This window comes from Perognathus longimembris, chromosome 6 (genome assembly GCF_023159225.1).
Source record: "Perognathus longimembris pacificus isolate PPM17 chromosome 6, ASM2315922v1, whole genome shotgun sequence".
In the NCBI taxonomy this organism is placed as follows: domain Eukaryota; kingdom Metazoa; phylum Chordata; class Mammalia; order Rodentia; family Heteromyidae; genus Perognathus; species Perognathus longimembris.
The window spans coordinates 39,933,912-39,952,746 of NC_063166.1; positions in this window are offsets into that span (position 1 = coordinate 39,933,912).

An 18,835-nucleotide genomic window follows, 5' to 3' on the forward strand; every position below is an offset into this window, starting at 1 on the left:
TTATACCTAAATACTTACCACTACTAAAGTACTTCTTTATTACAAACTTATGTATTCATTTATTTTAATCTCATTCATACTTTTCTTGTTTTATATACGTGAATTTTTCATACAATCCTAGTGTTATAATGATCTGACCAACTCAGAAAAACAACTGAATTGGGAAGGGGAAGGGGAAGATCAAAATGGTGAGATAAAGGGTAAAAGGTGGACCAGTGCAACAGCAATACTTACAAGACAATATGCTGTAAACCAACTACACAACTCAGAGAGTGGGGGATGGGGAGGAGGGAAGGTGGGAGAAAAATGAGGGAGGAGGTAACAAGTTTGACAAGAAATATACTCACTACTTTATGTATGTAACTAATCCCTCTGGTCATAACCTTGACAATAAAAATAAACAAATAAAAGAATGCAGCCTCAAAGCAGATGATTTTGCAAAATGACCATACAGTTTTATTGAATCCTTTGAGTTGATTGAAGTATGGGCAATGTTTTCCCACCTGAGTTCTTTTTGCTATAGTTTTCTCCCCCTAGAGAGTCAAGCTTCAGTGTCTTTATCAAAGCCACTAGAAGCTTTTGTGTTGCATAGCAATACAGTGCCTATCTTAAGTTCCTGTGTGTATCAATGTTTAGTTCGGATGAGAAATCTTTGCTTCCTGGTGCTTTCTTGGTATTTTTTACTAGAAATATCCAGAAGTTTCATTCATAAGAATAAAAGGATGAGTGTAGGTAGCAGATTCTTTTTATGTATTCGCCATTTAGGCATTCTACTGTTGGTTTTTTCCTGTGTTTGTTTGTTTGGTATTGGCATTGAGATTTGAATTCAGACCTCATAGTCTCACTTGACTATTTTTTCTTCAACATTAGCTCTTTACCAATTGAATCATATCTCTACTTCCAGCTTTTTGCTGGTTAATTGAAGATAAAAGTCTCATAATCTTACCTGCCTGGATTGGCTTTGAATCATGCTTCTTAGATCTCAGCCTCCTAAACAGCCAGGGGTTATAGACATAAGCCATCAGTGCTCAGTATTTAGACATAAAATTCTGCCCTCTCCTTGAATGTATCTATAGTCTCATTCTGTGTAACCATGGAAGTTGGTAACCAACCTTGCCTACAAGAAAAATCCCACTAACTTTTCTTGAGTTATTTGATTTAAAATTCACTACACCAAGTTTTTAAACCCTATTACCTTATTAAAAACTAAACATACTAAGAAATCATTTGTTGTTTGTTTTGTGTTGTTCTTTTTGTTTTTCTCTTTGATGGTACTAGCAGTTTGCATTATGGGCCTCACCCTGGAAAGACTGATGCTCTGCCACTGAGCATCCTTCAGTCTCAAGAAACTGAAATTTTTATGTCCGAACTCTAGTGTATTTAAAATATTTTTTAATGTCATTCTTCTTTCTCACTGTTTAGCGCGATTATGGACTCAGGCCTTTTGTAGACATGTTATTCAGATCCAGTAAAATGATTCTTGATGCTCAGGGTTCTGTAAGGTGGGCACCCTATTAAGCACACTCCATTTTCGTCTCTGTCTCACACTTGAGACATTGTTAAAAGGCAAGGTATTCTATATCCATATTTATTTTTCTTTATTGTTAGCTAAGATTATAGTCCCTGAAAAGCCTCATTCAAATCAATCAGGAGAAAAAAAGCAATAGGGTTATACATCAGTTTTCTGCCCATGTGCACAAGGATAGACAAAATCACTGTGAATCACTGTAGTAGAAGTGCTGGGATATATTCTTTACATAGTAAGTTTTCCTTAGAAAATTTATTATATATGCTGATATTATTAGCTATTCTATATTTTTCCTAACTATTTTAAAATTTCATTTTCTTGCACTATACCATTATGTTTTATTAATCTTCATCTTGTAGTCCTGTTGTTGTCAAATATAAGACAAACTCCAAATGGAGCTTGCTGGAAAAAGTATAATGATTAGTCTTCTCTAGTAAAGGGTATGAAATGACATGTATTAGAATTGAGATTTTTTTTTCCCTGTGTGCCGTTGGTTTTTACCTTTCGTTTGTTGTTACCATTTTCAAATCAGAATCACTGGAAGGGTTATTACAATGAATCACTGGGCTCTACTTACAGAGCCACTTTTTTGTGTGCTGATATTGAAGCTTGGGCTCAGGGCCTGGCACTGTACCTTGGCTTTTTTGCTCAAGGCTGGTTCTCTGCCACTTCAGCCACAAGTTCATTCCTGGACTTTTGGTAGTTAATTGGTGGCTTATATTACAGGCATGAGCCACCAACCCCCAGTTTCTTATCACTAAGTCTGGATTGGGCTGTGAAAATTAAAGTCTAGCCACTTCTTTGTAGGGCAACGTTGCTGGCCTTGAGGCCTTTGCAGTATATCCTTTAGGCTAGTAGCTAAATGTTTGGTAGGATACATTTTGATACCTTCAATTTGGAAGCCATTAATTAATATAAAGATTAAAAAAGGAAAGCTACAAGTAACAACTTAAAGTAACACAAATCTCTGGTCTATAGAAATTGGATTCATTTTTATTTTACTTTTTGCTTTTCCTGGGACTTGAACGCAGGGCCTGGGCTCCCTGAGCCTCTTTGTGCTCAAAGCTAGTGCTGTACCACTTGAGCAACAGCAACATTTCCAGCTTTTTCTGAACAGTATATTGGAGATAAGAGTCTCAAGGACTTTTCTGCCTGGGCTGGCTTCAAACTGTGATCCTAAGATCTCAGCCTCCTGAGTAGCTAGGACTACAGATTGGAGCCACAGTGTCTGGCTTTTTAAAACCTTTCTTTGTAATTTTTTTCTGTGCATCTTTTACTCGATTTCTGTTCTCCTATAGCAAATGTGGCTGTTTCTCATCTGTGACTCTCAGACAGAAACTGAAGTGCTAAGAGGTGTTAAAGCTTCATTTCTAATGTCTTAGAATGTAAAGTCAACACTGTTTCATAATTCATATTGGAAAGTTCTTCTCATTGTAAATAAAAACCAGTTAGATTTCTTTCAAATTTCTTTGGAGAGTGGCAAACAACTCAAACAAAAAAACTTTATGTCTTTAAACTTAGATCCTAACCTTGATTTTATTTTAAGGTTGTCATGTACACTTCATCTCTCCCCTTTCCTGGCTTCTCTTGTAGCAAGCAGTCTATGCTAAGGGTTTAAACAAATGCCAGCTATTCTGTCACTTCAATATGAATAATAAATAGCTGTACTGAGTGGATGTTGAGGGTGACATTAATAAGACATTTGTGATCCTGCAGGCAGAATCATGCTGAAAGATAAATAGCTGAATTTATTTATGCTATTGTCAGGAAATTAAACTTCTGACACACAGAGTAGATGTTCAGTATATTTTGAAACCACCTGACAAAACTTTTGTTTTTCCATTTCTCTGTCTGACCCCAAAGGGCAAGTGCTCCTCAATATTCTGTCTTTCAACTTTGCTTCCTCTGTTTTTCTCTCAGTGAACATAAGTGTTGATGTTAATTGCTTATCTCTAGAAGAGGTGAGTCCATAGTCAAACCACTTCACCCAAAACTGGACATTCATTTCCAACTGCCTCAAATTACCTGCCTGCAACCAGTGTTTCCTTCTTAATTGCCCTTCTTCCCAAGTATCAGTTGCATGATTGGCTTCACTGAAATTTCCCTTTTTATTCTAAATACCCAGATGATTCAGCCGTTACGATGTTTCTCTGACATTGATATCTTCATTTTATATTCTACCAAGAAAAACTACATCTTAGGCACCCAGTACTGCATTCAAATTGTAGTCTTTTAGAAGGTTTTTTATTTTCAGCCTGCTTTCACTGCAGCTCATCATAAATATCATTGCAACAGAAAATTTCCAAAAGATCATGTCACTGGTAATTCATTGCCCTGGTATAGAACCTTTCATGACTTCTAATACATAATGAGATTTGCTCAAACTCTTTATCTTGCCATTCATAGTTTCCTGATTGTACTGATGTAGTATCAATCTTTAAACATGCTTTTAAATTCAATCTCCATGTTTCTATTAGATCACTTCCTTCTCTCTTCTCTGTTGATGTCCAGTACAGTTTTTAAAGATCCAAAAAACCTGCTTGATTCCCCCTAAATATTCACTTTCCCTACTAGTTTTTAGGTTATTCTGCTGAGTTTTTACATTGTCTTTATTTCTGGTAGTTGGGACAGTATGTGACAGGATTTGTTGGATTCTGAGGTCTCACATCATTTTCTACAACTCGTTGGAAAATGTTGGGATGGATGTTCATGGTATCTGCATGTTATGTGTCCAGCAGACAGATGAAACTCTCTTTTGCCCAGGGACTGTGGTAATTGTTGTGGCAACACAAGAGTTATAATCTCTCTCAAGTACCTTATGTTCTAGAGAAGAGAGAAAGAAATGAAATGAATCAATATTGATTGTCATTTGAGCTACTAAGAGAACAAAATAATGTTTAGGAGAGTTGTGGGTACAAAATTGTATAATTAGGGATTATTTCTCTTAAAAGGTGACATTTAAACTGGGACATAAAGGATGAGCAAAACACCAGCCAAGTTTTAGAACATTTTTGTTTAGGGAAAATATCCTAAACTGAGGAGCAATCTATGCAAATTCATAAAAGGAATGACCTTTTTTTATTTAAGGAAGTGACCAGTGGGAGGATTGTTATCATAAATGAAAGGTACATGGGATAAAGTTAAAGAAATTAGATCATGTTAAATTTTATAAGGAGTTTGGATTATAATGTAACTATTGCTTAGTCTATTTATGCTGCTGTAACAAAATACTCCAGTCTAGAAAATTTACAAATCAAAATGTATTTCTCACAGTTTGGAGCCTAGGAACTCTAAGATCAAGGTGTTGATCAGTCTAGTATTTGATGAGAGCCTGCTTTTCACTTACAAAATAGTTCTTTGACATTTCTTGAGGGTAAAAGAGACAGAAGGGCAAGATGATGTTCCCCATGTTTTCAGACCCTTTCAGAAGGGTATGAACTAAGTAAGCCCATCCTGAGGCTTCCTCCATGCCTTAACCACCTTTGATAGCCACAGATTATTTTAAAATATTCTTATTTGTGTATATTAAGTTAACAAAAGAGTTCCATTGTGATAAGTGAAATAAATGCATGCATATAATTTATTCTGATCAATTTATTCTGATCTCATCCCTTTATTATTCTCTTAATTCCTCCTATCTCCTATTCTTAATATGTTTTTCTATGTTATGTATGCTAGTTCTCTATGGTAGATGTATGTTTGTATATACATATTCATATTCACCTACACTGACTATTTCTTCTCCTTTCCCTTTTCTTTTTCCCCACCCAGTAGTTTATAATCACTTCACAATCATTTTTAGCTCTAAATTCCACATATGAGTCAAATTGTGATGTTTGTCCTTCTGAGTTTGGCTTATATCACTCAATATGATTTCCAGTTCCATTCATTTTACTGCAAAAGATATTTCATTCTTACTTATTGCTGTCCAATACTCAATCATGTACATGTATGACATCCTTTATATCTGTTCATTGGTTTGGGGTATCTATAGTGATTCCATAGTTTGGCTATTGTTAATAATTCTACAATAAGTATGGCTATATAGGCATCTCTATTGAATGCTGATTTGATTTATATTCCTTTAGGTAAATGCCCAGAAATAGCACTGTAGGATTATATATTCTATTTTTACTTTTTTTGAGGCACCTCTGTGCTGCACTAATTTGCATTTCTAGCAATAGGGCATAAAGGTTTCTCCATAAACTTATCAGTATTTATTTATTGTTTTTTTCTTCTTGATGATAGGCCTTCTAACTGGAATGAGATGGAATTTTCATGTTGTTTTTACATTTTCTTCCTGGCTAAGTATATTGGACACTTTTTCATGAAATTATTTACCATTCTTTTGAAAATTGCTTAATATATTTTCCCATTTGCTAATTGAATTATTTCGTTTTTAGTATGATTATTAATCTGTTGTGTAGTGAATAGCTTGCAAAGATTTTCTCCTATTCTCCATGAGTGCATTTATTTTATTTTATTTTACTTTTCAAGGGCACATTTATTGATATTGTTGCATTGTAGATTCAATTTCCACATCAATTTTGAAAAAGATTATTATTAAACCACATGATGGAAGGCCATTAAAATAATTTGTATACTTATTTCTTTTTTCCTAGTATTGGGGCTTGAACTTAGGTTTCACAACCCTCCTTAGCTTTGTAAGATTCAAGGCTGGTGCTATACCAATTGAGCCATACCCCCACTTACAGCTTTTTGGTGGTAAACTGAAGATAACAGCTGCACTGATTTTTCTTTTGCCTGGGGTAGCTTTCAACAACAATCCTCATCTTCCAGAAGGTTTGCAGGCTAGCTATAATCCTTTAAGGAGTATGGCTCCATTAAAGGAATTTTAGCGAGGTAATATTATTCTATTTCTCTTGTAATGGCATAGCATTGGTAATGTCACAAGACAGAGACAAGAAGACTATTTAAATGTGTAGTTTGGTCTCACAAATGTCTTTTCTGTGGTCTAGCTAAAAAGTAGGACAAGTCACATTCTGGATTTTATTCCCCTTTGGCCATAAATTATTCTACTGGTTGATGTTATAAATCCTATGACAAGAAAGGATAAGAAAGTCATTTTGTTTGATATGCATTATATAAAAATTTCTCTGTAACTTGAGGGTAGGAGTGGGAGATGAAAAACTGGAAGAGTATGAAAGAAGGCGTGACAAGATCAAGAACTTTTGAACTTACTGAATTGTAATCTATTGGTACAAATAATTCATAATATATTAAAAATAGAATAAACTCAAAAATAAAAGGCTCAAGAGCTAGTTTACCTCACAAATAAAATGGGAATAGTTTCAAAAGGATAGTCAAAACAGGAAATCTAGCATCTAATCTTTGGTAATTAACCTGTAGCTTCCATGACTATAGCAGAGATCTATGATCTAGCTGTGTGACCAATAGGTTATCATCTATGCCTCATCTAAGAATCTTTTATCAGGGATGGATAAATCAGGGAGTTGTGTACACAAAACAAAATTTATGAATTGGGACAATTCTTCAATTGGGTTTTGTTTTTTGACTTATTAAGAGTTATTCTCGGGCTGGGAACATGGCTTAGTGGCAAGAATGCTTGACTTGTATAGAGTTATTCTCACATTCCATTTGTAGACATTTTTTGTTCTAAGTGCCATGACTGCTACATCATCTGCTTTGTTAGATAATTAAACAGTAATGAATGCCAATAGATTAACTTATCATTGCTCTCAAGAAAAATTATTCTAGCCATCATGGTTTTCATTTGTGGAAAAATTGGTGAGTTATAGCATACTTTGTATACTATATCTTAATTTTGCTTCAATCTTACTCTAGTATTTATGAATAAAAATGCATGGGGGCTAGTGCATTAGATCATAGTCTAAACTCTATAAATACTCAGGGAAGAATTGCTAGTCACAGCAGAGGATCATAAGAGCCTAATAGCTATGCCCCTATGAATGCATAAGATAATGCTAAGTGAAATGAACTCCATGTTATGGAAATGAGTGATGTATCACTGTTGTAATTGCTTTCAATATGCCATGTGAAACCTTAGCTTCTATTGTTGATGATCCTCTTGTATCCCCTTCCTGTGGTTGTACCTGCACTATCACTGTATCTTATCTGAGTACATTGGAAACTGTATATACTGGTATTAGAACTAGGAAAGTGAAAGGGGATACCAAAATCGAGAGACACAGGATAAAAAGACAAACGACTACAAAAGCAATACTTGCAAAACTGTTTGGTGTAAACCAACTGAACAACTCATGGGGGGGGAGAGGGAAAGGGGGAGGGGGGAGAAGGGAATGAGGGAGGAGGTAATAAACAGTACAAGAAATGTATCCAATGCCTAACATATGAAACTGTAACCTCTCTGTACATGATTTTGACAATAAATAAGAAAAATAAAATAAAATAAAATAAATTTCTAGAAAAAAAAGATTCTCATCCAGTGCTTTAATCCCTTCAGTAGAGTGTCTGCCAAGAGGAGACCCCACTGAACTTCGCCATCTTCTTATCTGTAAAATTAAAGTCAATTCCATCCTTGGAAAGCTCAGGTGAAATGCTGTGACTGTTGTTACTTATGGCTTCTAATTCTAACTCAGAAAGTTGAAATGCCTTCAGATGCTTGGAAGGCAATTTGCAAGTTAAGCCATCATGATATTCAAATTAAAATGTTCAGTCATCACATTATATGATATCTGGCATGTGGCCACAACTTGGGTACACAGTACTAGGCACTCTGTTAACTGGAGAAATAATCCACTTTCTGATTTGTATTTATTGTTTCTTTGAAGAAACACTGGTCAGAGCTTCCAACATTTTTGAGCAAAACAGAATTTGGAATTTCTAGGGATATCTTCACACACAACACATTTACAGCTTGATTTGGCCTGTAGGCAACTAAATACTACTTATTTTTATAAGGCCTACAGATGTTAGGAACAAAATCGTATCCTTTCTCAATTGACAGAGCACCATGGGTACAAAGATAGCAATATTTGTTGCTTAACAGCACAATCTTATTCTTCATAAGTTTTTTTTCATATTAATCAGTACTTTGGACAAACTCACAGGGTTATCTTGATCTACCCAACAAACAACTGCTAGTAAATACTATTTTGGGGTGATATCCAAACATAAATTGTGAAAAAGTCTGAAGTATGGTATTCAGAGAACAACTGCCAAGTGGTGTTTCATTCCTGTTATGAAATCTTTCCAAAAACCTATCAAAGCACCAATATAAATCTAACTCATATTGAATGATTAATAAATCTAGTACGTATTTGAAGTTGACAATTGGAATAACTACTTTTACATCAATCTACCCCTCAATTCTATCTAAAATGACTTTAATTAGATGCAATGCCTATACAATGTCTGCTTCTTACAGTAAGTGCTGAACAATTTTTTTCTGTGTGTGTGTGTGTGTGTGTGTGTGTGTGTGTGTGTGTGTGTGTGTGTGTGTATTGTGGCTTAAACTCAGACATTTGTGCTAATGCATTTTTTACTCAAGGCTGGCACTCTAGCACTTGAGCCACATCTCCACTTCTAGTTTTTTGATGGCTGATTGGAGATGAGAATTTCATGGGCTACTAGGATTAAGGGCATAAAACACAAGCTCATGAATACGTTTTTATATCTGTTGTTTGTTACATTATACTCTATTACTATATTGACCTAGACTTAGTCTCTGTCCTTAATCCCTGATTTGAATAGTGGACACCAACTCCTCTAGAACAGCTTACCCAGATTTCCTTGCTAGATAGCTTGTAGTAGGGTTGGACTAATAAAAGGCACTGGAAAAATATTAGAAAACAAATGACCAATCTTTTCTTCATGTTCTCTTTCTGCTTTAAATGTCCAGATTTAGCAGAAGCTGTGTCTCTATTTGAAGTCAGACTCCACGAAGAGCCACTCTGCATGGTTTTCTGGTGGAATTAAAGATCATGCAGAGATAAAGAATCAAAACTAAGAGGTAAAAATTAGAGAAACAACACTTACCAAACTTCTATAATGCTTACTCTAAGCTCTTTAATTCTAGAGTTTGCAATAGCTTTCCAATGTTTGCAGTGTCTGGATACAATAATATTTCCTATTTGTTTCCTTAATCTCAACAATAAGTACATCAGTCTACTAAGATTTTTCCTTCATTGTCTTAACAGCTGTTGGGATCCTCTTAGATAAATTGTTCTTCCACAAAGACTATTTTTATTGTATCAAGAACCACTGGGCCTAGTGGCTCATGCCTAAATTCAAGGCCATTCTGGGGAAAAAGTTAGTGAGAACATAATGGGCATGTGACACATGTGTGTAATCCTGGGTACTTAGAGTCTCTTTCTTTGCCAACTAATGCCTAGTCCCAGGCAAAAATGTGAGAGACTACCTAAAAAGTAGCTGAATTATAGTAGTCCTTGCCTAGTGAGGACAATACCCTGAGTTCAAACCCCAAGACCACCTACAGAGAGACATAAATAAATAAGTAAATAGATAAGTAGATGATAGATGATAGATAGATAGATAACTAATGGTTCTGTGGAATATAAGAGCACATGTAAAACTAATTTTCTCTTTCCAGCACATGTAGGTGTGCCTTCTGAACAGTGAGATGCTTCATTTCTTCCTAGTCTTTAAGCCAGACTAGGACACTTGGGATGGTAGGAACAAAATTTATCAGCCTCATAAGCTGAATTTCAATTCATATAATTTTTCTGATTCATATTTTTGGTGAGCATTAGGAGATGTTCACTGATTCAACCTGAAATATATATTGTGCACTATTAAAGTGGATTTATCCACTTTAAAGTCAGTTATAACTAGAAATCTTTTCTACATTACACAAACTTGTACACTCTCATTCTTACTAATCTCAGGATTAGTGGTTAGGGGATTATAGAGTCATGATTTTGGGGCACTGGGATTTAGATTTTATTGCTATCAGAATCTTGGTCTTTCTGGTTGAGGCCACAACTTATCTTGTCACTCTTTAGTTTGTCCTTATATTGCTCAATTATGGTCCCAAAATGACATTGGAAAGAATGTGAACTAATAAGAGTTTAATATAACAGGTTATCTTCTGAAAACACAAATATGAATATTAAATGTCAGGAACTAATATGCATAAAGTTATAGCCAGTTTTCTCTCTGTAAAATTCCATTAACAAATAATTAGAGAGATGAATAAATGATACTTTATGTTTAGATATTCAGAATACATTCTAGCAAAATCCATTTTCTGAACAGTATTACCTTCATTAGTAATTTTACTATGGGCTTTGTTTATTCCTGCTGGTCCTGGGACTTACATTCAGGGCATGAGCACTGTCCCTGAATGTTTTTACTTAATGCTAGCACTCTACTACTTGAGCCACAGCTCCACTTCTGGCTTATTTGATGATTAATTGGAGATGAGAGTCTTACAGCTGGCTTTGAGCTGAGATCTGAGGATCTCAGCCTCTTGAGTAGCTAGGATTACAGACCTGAGCCTGGCACCCAGCCAATGGTCTTATCTTTATAGTACTGCTAAGCACTAATTCCTTCAGCATGCTTCTGGAATACATATTCACCAAGGGTGAATATTCACACCAAGTTTGTGTGCCAGACTGTTATTTTATTTTATTTTTATTTTTCAACAAATTTTATTTTGCATGTGATGTTAGGCTAATTTGATATAGCTGAATTCATATTAAAAGTGACTATCACTCAAAATTTAAAGATTTTTGTCTAGCATTTATTAGATTACATTATTTAGACAGAATGAAGATTTAAAGATTTTACAAGTAGCATGTGAAATACATCTGAATTCTTACTGTAACTTTTGGGTCATTAAGAGACAATTTTTAGGGCTGGGAATATGGCCTAGTGGCAAGAGTGCTTGCCTTGTATACATGAAGCCCTGGGTTCGATTCCCCAGCACCACATATATACAAAATGGCCAGAAGTGACGCTCAAGTGGTAGAGTGCTATCCTTGAGCACAAAGAAGCCAGTGACAGTGCTCAGGCCCTGAGTCCAAGACCAGGACTGGCAAAAAAAAAAAAAAAAGCCAAGCAAGAGTGTGAGGCCCTGAGTTCCAGCTCTAGCAAAATAAATAAAATAAAAAAATAAACAAAACGTTGCTTTCTTTAAAAAAAAAAAAAAGAGACAATTTTTAGAAAAAAGGTGAAGATGTATCTCACATAGGTACAAAAATGAACACATAGCAAAAATTTTATTTTACTTACTTGATTTGAGGGAACCAAGCAGATGTCATAACTGGCTTAAAGGAAAAGTCAGACTGCATAAATTTATATGGAATAAAGGAATGTAGAAATGAGTTGAAAATTGAGATAAGTGGTTTTGCCACAGTGGGAAGGAAGTCAATTAAAATTACTACCTGTCAGGACAGAATTTGTATGTTTCTATCACTTATCCACAACTTAAAAGTGCCTCCAAGAGAGTGAGCAAGACTAAAATCTGATGACTGAGCAAGGTGTGCATATAGAGGTTGTATAATTTTCCATTAACATGAAAGTTGCTGGGGTTTTTCAGACTGTTATTTTAAAAACAAATTTGTATAATACATAAGCATTGTGTTTTAAATTTAATCTTCAAATTAAATTATTTTACAATTATTTAAATCCATAGAATAAAGGTAATTAATGTTTGGTTCATCAAATAGGATAGGATATCTGTTGATGTTATTGAATAATGCAGTTTCTGCTTCTTTTCTGTTGTTTATTCATACTGAGTGATGACTGGAGCAGAGCAGAGATTTCACCAGCAGCAGTTTTGCCATTGTATTTGGCAGTCTCAACACATTTTTTAATGTCCAGCACTGTGTAAGTTACTGTTAATTTACAATCCACAGGATAGTACTTCTCTGTCCCATAGCAATGAATAACATAGTCCTAAATATTAGTAGTGCAAGTTAAGTAGGCTATCGATTTCTGACTCTTGCTATTTCTCCTGGCCTGGGACTGACATCTTCCTAACCTGAGGTCACTTTAACTAAAGGCGGTTAGGGGTCAGCATTCCTTTAGTGTCATAGAATTCTCACTATGTACACGGTGTGATAACCACCACAATTGAATGAAAAGCTTAGGTGATTTTCAGGCTCTCAATGAAATTATATTTGTTTCTAGGAGAGGAAATTTGTTATTTGGTTAAGAGATGGTTGGAGCATAGCAGGTAAACATGAGAAACATGCTCACTGGGAGATAGGAAGTGTGGTGAAAGCCAGACTTTTAATGGTGGTCTTGCTGTCGGTTGTCTGTAGGATTGCAGGTATGCTCACTGAGATTGCAACAGACAAATTTATATTTATCTCAGGGTATTCCTCCTCATAAGTCCATGTCTAGCTGGGAAATATAAGGTTCACATTGTCTCCAGAACATCACCTCAGTTATGTTACTTTATATTAGGCAATTCAAGTGCAAGCACCTCCTGAGGTTGTTACCAGTTTTAGGTATGGGCCTTAAGTTGTCTCCTCCACCCCATTTGTTCTCCTGTAGCTGCAGTGGGAATGTTTTGTGCTTTCTGGAACTTACATAATTTCAATCTATTTTGACATTTTATTGTGGCCCATCCTGTTTATCTATAGGCTTTCCAATACATGAATCATCACATCCCCAAGGCAATATGCAAGCAAGCTACTGGTACCTTTCCACTATGAAGCAAAAATACTGACTTGAAAATGGACCTCCACTGACTGTTTCTATCACGGGGGTGGCATATATCTTATCACTAAGGAAGTAAATCCCTATACTTCTTTCCTTAATGTACAATTGCACATTGGGGAAAGAAATTGGCCAACACAAACTTCTGAAGCCCTTGTCAATTATTCTCTGTTGCTTATGGCAAATATCTGAAGAGAAATCCTTTTTGCTCAATTGGGGACAACCATGCTTGTTGGGCTTCATACTAGACATCGAGTGAGGTTAACTTTTGTACTAGACCTTAAGTGAGAGAGGAGGGCTGGCTTTATGGGTGGGGCACACCTAGGAGGACATATAAAGAAAATAGAGGGTCTCAGATGGTATGAAAACTTCTAGAAGGGCAAGAACATTAGGCAATATAGTAGGAGTCTAGGGAAGCTGGGTCATCCCTGGGCACCGAAGTGATGGCTCTAGCTATCTGAAGGAAAAAGGCATATCTAACAGACAGTTGAACTTACTTTTTTATGTTATAAAACCCTCACTAACTTCAAAACTTCAGTGAAAGCTTTATGCACAGACACACTCATATTCACCTTGCGACTGGTTTGTGGTAAAGTCAAAGCTGAATTATATGGCGGTATCAAGAAAGCATGAAGAAAGAGGAGTCTTTTGGGGGCCATAAAGCTTCAGCAGATGCTAAGTGGGACCTAGAGATAAATGTAATAAGAAAGCTGTAAATCCATGCTAACTTGTAGAAACTGAGAGGGTGGCAAGTGACTTAGTGTAGAACAGAGAATAAGGGAGGCAAATAAATTCTAGTAAGATCTCAAAGGATGAGATTACTTCAGCTGAATCTGGGTAGCAAAAAAATATCCTAGCAGAAATCTAAGTTGAATGGGTTTACGAAAAAGAGAATTTACTGATGGGATAATTTGGGAAACCTAAAAGCTTGTGATATGGTCATAAAGTGATATGGTCTATAGGACTCTGACTCCATCTTGTAACTTTGTCCTGTGATGACTTCCTTTCCAGGAAAATTCTTCTCAAGTAGTAACACACATGACTCCTGTTTACTCTTTACTGTACCCCCAAGCCTTTTGGTGGTTGCCATCTTAAAAGGAGGACAGCCCTTAAAGGTGCTTGTGTATCTCCCTCCAAAAGAACACTACATAATGTTTTGGGCCATGTGAGTGGCAGCCTCATGAACTGCAGGAAGGCCTCATCCCAAAGGCCTAAACAGGCAGAAGTGTTCCCTGAATACTTCTTCAAGGTTTTGATATTACTATTTCAATAGAGGAAGCAATTATGTCTTTAATATGTACAGTGTTATAAAAACAAATATATCTATGGTAAAATGTAGGTTCTTTTATTGAAATAGCTCATCGTTGGACAGTATCAGCTTTCATGTTTCCAACAGTAAGCCAAATTTTTTGATTCATTGCTGAGGCTTAAACTCAGGGTCTTGGGGCTTTCCCTTAGCTATTTCAATCAAGGCAGCCCTTCACCATTGCTCTACTTCTGGCCTTTAGGCAGATAATTGGAGATAAGCGTGTTGACACTCATCTGACTTCAAATCACAGTTATCATGGCATAGTACCAATGGCTTTCCAAAAATTTAACTTTATTCATATATAGTTTATCATGAATAAAAATACTTACAACTTACTTTAACCATTGCAAATTTACATTTGTCTTAATGTTCTTGCTTAAGATTTTTTGGAGAACCGTTTAAAAGAAAAACCATGCAGATTCACTTTAGCCAAAGTTACACATGGATAATATTATCTCACGTTGGCCAAGATATCCCTTAAATTGGCATTTCAAATATATTATGCACTTATTTGAGATTAAAATTGTTGTTTTTTAAATATCACATGTTCATAAAATAACACCAAGAAAGAGCAACATAAATATCCTGCAAGTATGAAAGAAAATAAAGTTTACAAACATCAAAATTGTCTTTGTATAGTCTAAAATAGCTTACCACATCACCTGTGGGTACTATCAAGCAATGAAAGAAAAGTAAACTGAAAGTGCCCAGTACTCAGTCTTCATAGCAGTCCTCAGTGCTCAAGCATTTCAGCTGGATTGTGAAATAACAGAGAACAACCACATAGAGCTCCAGTGGCACAATCGGTTAGCGCGCGGTACTTATACAGAAAACAGCCACAATGAAAGCAGCATTAATTTTTCTGGAAAGCATGAAATAATTTCATAAAATAGTTGAAACAAATTTTCTATCTATAAACAAAATGATGTCAATATTTTCTAAGTTTTTTTAAAATTTATCTACTAGTTAAGACAATTTTTTGACAAGATATTGTGCAAAAAGGGTACAGTTACATAATAGGGCAGTGTGTACATTTCTTATGATATCTTACACCCTGTTTTCTTTCCCTTCCTAGATCAGGTAGACATATATGCAATACACAGTGTACCAAAAACATATACAGTAACCATGTGGCCAACACCAAAGGAAATTCACCTAGGACTTTAAATGTAACGGCAACAATAGAGTTTGCTTATCCTTGTCTTATATGAACATACATACATAGCTTTTGAGCTATTGTGATCCACTGAGAGGTGTATTTTTGACCTTCATATGTTCAGTAGTTGTTTGGTTTTAGTTACATAATGCAGGGTCGCTGACCCAAACCTGTGGGAAATACCATTTGACAAGAAGTTTTTGGTTTCGCAGAACTGCTCTCTACTACCTTAACAGTCCCACTACCTTAACAGTCATAAATCAAGGAGATCATGCCCCTTTGTTTTGTGTTCTAGGTTTGTCTCGCTCAACATTATTTGTTCAAGTTCTGACCATTTCCCTGCAAATATCAATATTTCACCATTTCTAATCGCTATGTAGTATTCCATTGTGTATAGGTATCATATTTTTTGGATCCATTCATCTGTGGAAGGGCATCTGGGTTGTTTCCATATTTTGGCTATTGTGAATTGTGCAGCAATAAACATGGAAGTGAAGATGTCTTTTTGATATCTTGGGACCTGTTGTTCAGAATAGATGCCTAGGAGTGGTATGGCTGGGTCATAGGGTAGATCTATATTGAGCTTTTTGAGGAACCTCCATACTGCTCTCCAAAGTGGTTGTACTAATTTGCACTCCCACCAACAATGGAGAAAGGTTCCTCTTTCCCCACACCCCCTCCAGCATTTGTCTTTGCCTGAGTTCAGAGTATAGGCCATTCTAACTGGAGTGAGGTGGTATCTCAGGGTTGTTTTTATTTGCATTTCCTTTACTGCCAGGGATGTTGAACATTTCCTCATATGTTTCTTTGCCATTTTTATCTCTTTTCTATGAAGGCTCTCTTTAGCTCCTTTGCCCATTTCCTAATTGGTTTACTGGGACTTAGTTTTTGGAGTTCTCTGTAGATGACGGATATTAGGCCTTTGTCTGTTGCAGTGCTGGTAAAGATCCTTTCCCATATGGTTGACTGTCTTTCTAGTTTGTTGGCTATGTCTTTAGCTGTGCAGAAACTTTTTATTTTGAAGTAGTCCCATTTGTTGAGTCTCTCCCCTATTTGTTGTGCCCCTGGGACTATATTCAGGAAGTTCTTTCCTGTGCCTATAAGTTCTAGTGTCTTTCCTACTCTGTCCTTCAGTAGTTTCAAGGATTCAGGTCTGATATTGAGGTCCTTGATCCATTTTGAGTTGATCTTGGTGCATGGTGATAGGGTTGGGTCTACTTTGAGTTTTCTGCATATGGCTGCCCAGTTTTCCCAGCACCAGTAGTTGAAGAGGCTATGTTTATTCCATTGTATGTCTTTAGTTCCTTTGTCGAATATCAGTTGGCTGTAAGAGTGCGGTTTTATTTCTGGGTCTTCAATTCTAATCCATTGGTCTTCTGGTCTGTTTTTATACCAATACCGGCTGTTTTTGTTATGATGGCCCTATAGTAAAGCTTGAAGTCTGGTATTGTGATACCTCCTGCACTGCTTTTTTTTGCCTAGAATTGCTTTGGCTATTCTAGGTCTTTTGCTGTTCCATATGAATTTATGGATTGGTTTCTCTATTTCAGTGAAGAATGTGGCTGGGATTTTGATAGGTATTGCATTGAATTTGTATAACAATTTGGGCAATATGGCCATTTTCACTATATTGATTCTGCCTACCCATGAGCATGGGAGGTCTTTCCATCTCCTTGTGTCTTCTTTGATTTCCCTTATTAGATTTTTATAGTTCTCATTAAATAGGTCCGTCACATCCTTGGTTAGGTTGATCCCTAGGTACTTTATTCTTTTTTTGGCTACTGTAAATGGAATTGTTTCCATTATTTCCTTTTCTGTTTGTATATTGCTGGTGTACAGAAAAGCTGCTGACTTTTGTGGATTGATTTTGTATCCTGCTACTTTGCCAAAATGGTTTACTAGGTGTAGGAGTTTGGGGACTGAGTTTTTGGGGTCCTTCAAAAAATATAAGATCATGTCATCTGCGAATAGGGATAGTTTAATTTCTTCTTTGTCGGTGTGGATCCCCTCGATGTCCTCCTCTTGCCTTATTGCTATGGCTAGGGATTCCAGCACTATGTTGAAAAGAAGTGGGTAGAGTAGGCATCCTTGTCTTGTTCCTGAGTATAGGGGGAATGATTTAATTTCTCCCCATTTAATACAATATTAGCAGTTGGTCTGTTGTATATGGCTTTTATTGTTTTAAGGAATGTTCCATCCATTCCTGTTCTCTCCAGAGTTTTTAACAAGTATGGATGTTGTATTTTGTCAAAGGCTTTTTGGGCATCGACAGAGATAACAATGTGATTCTTGATTTTCGTTCTGTTTATGTGGTGAATTACATTAATAGATTTATGGATGTTGAACCATCCTTGTGTCTGTGGGATGAAGCCTACTTGGTCATGATGTATAATTTACTTGATCAGTTTCTGGATCCTGTTAGCTAATATTTTATTGAGGAGCTTTGCATCTTTGTTCATTAATGATATTGGTCTGTAGTTCTCTTTTTTTGTTGGGTCATTGCCTGGTTTGGGGATGAGTATAATATTAGCTTCATAGCATGAGTTTGGGATTTCTCCCTCTGTTTCTATTTTCAGAAGAGTTTGAGGAGTACTGGTATTAGCTCCTCACTAAAGGTTTTATAGAATGGTTTATAGAATGGTTTTATAGAATCCATCTGGGCCTGGGCTTTTCTTTGTTGGGAGGCTCTTGATTACCCCCTGTATCTCGCTGTAAATTATTGGTTTATTTAGTTGATTTATTTCTTCTTGCTTCAGTTTGGGCAGTTTATACTTCTCTAAGAACTGATCCATTCCTGTTAAATTATTGTTTTTTAGTGAGTAGAGGTTCTGGAAATAGTTCCTTATGATTGTTTGAATATCGTGTGTATTTGTTGTAATTTTTCTGGTGGAGTCCCTGATTTTATGGATGAGACTATTCTCTTCTTTTTTTGGTAAGTCTTGTGAGGGGCCTGCCAATTTTATTTATTTTCTCAAAGAACTAGCTTTTAGTTTTATTTATTTGTTGAATCGTCTTTCTATTTTCAATCAGATTTATCTCTTCTTTAATCTTTGTGATCTCTCTCTTCCTAGTCATTTTAGATTCGATTATTTCTTGTTTCTCCAGATGTTTTAGTTTCATCGTGAGGTTATTCACCTGCCCTGCTTCCATTCTTTTAATGTGAGGGCTGAGGGCAATGATCTTGCCCCTC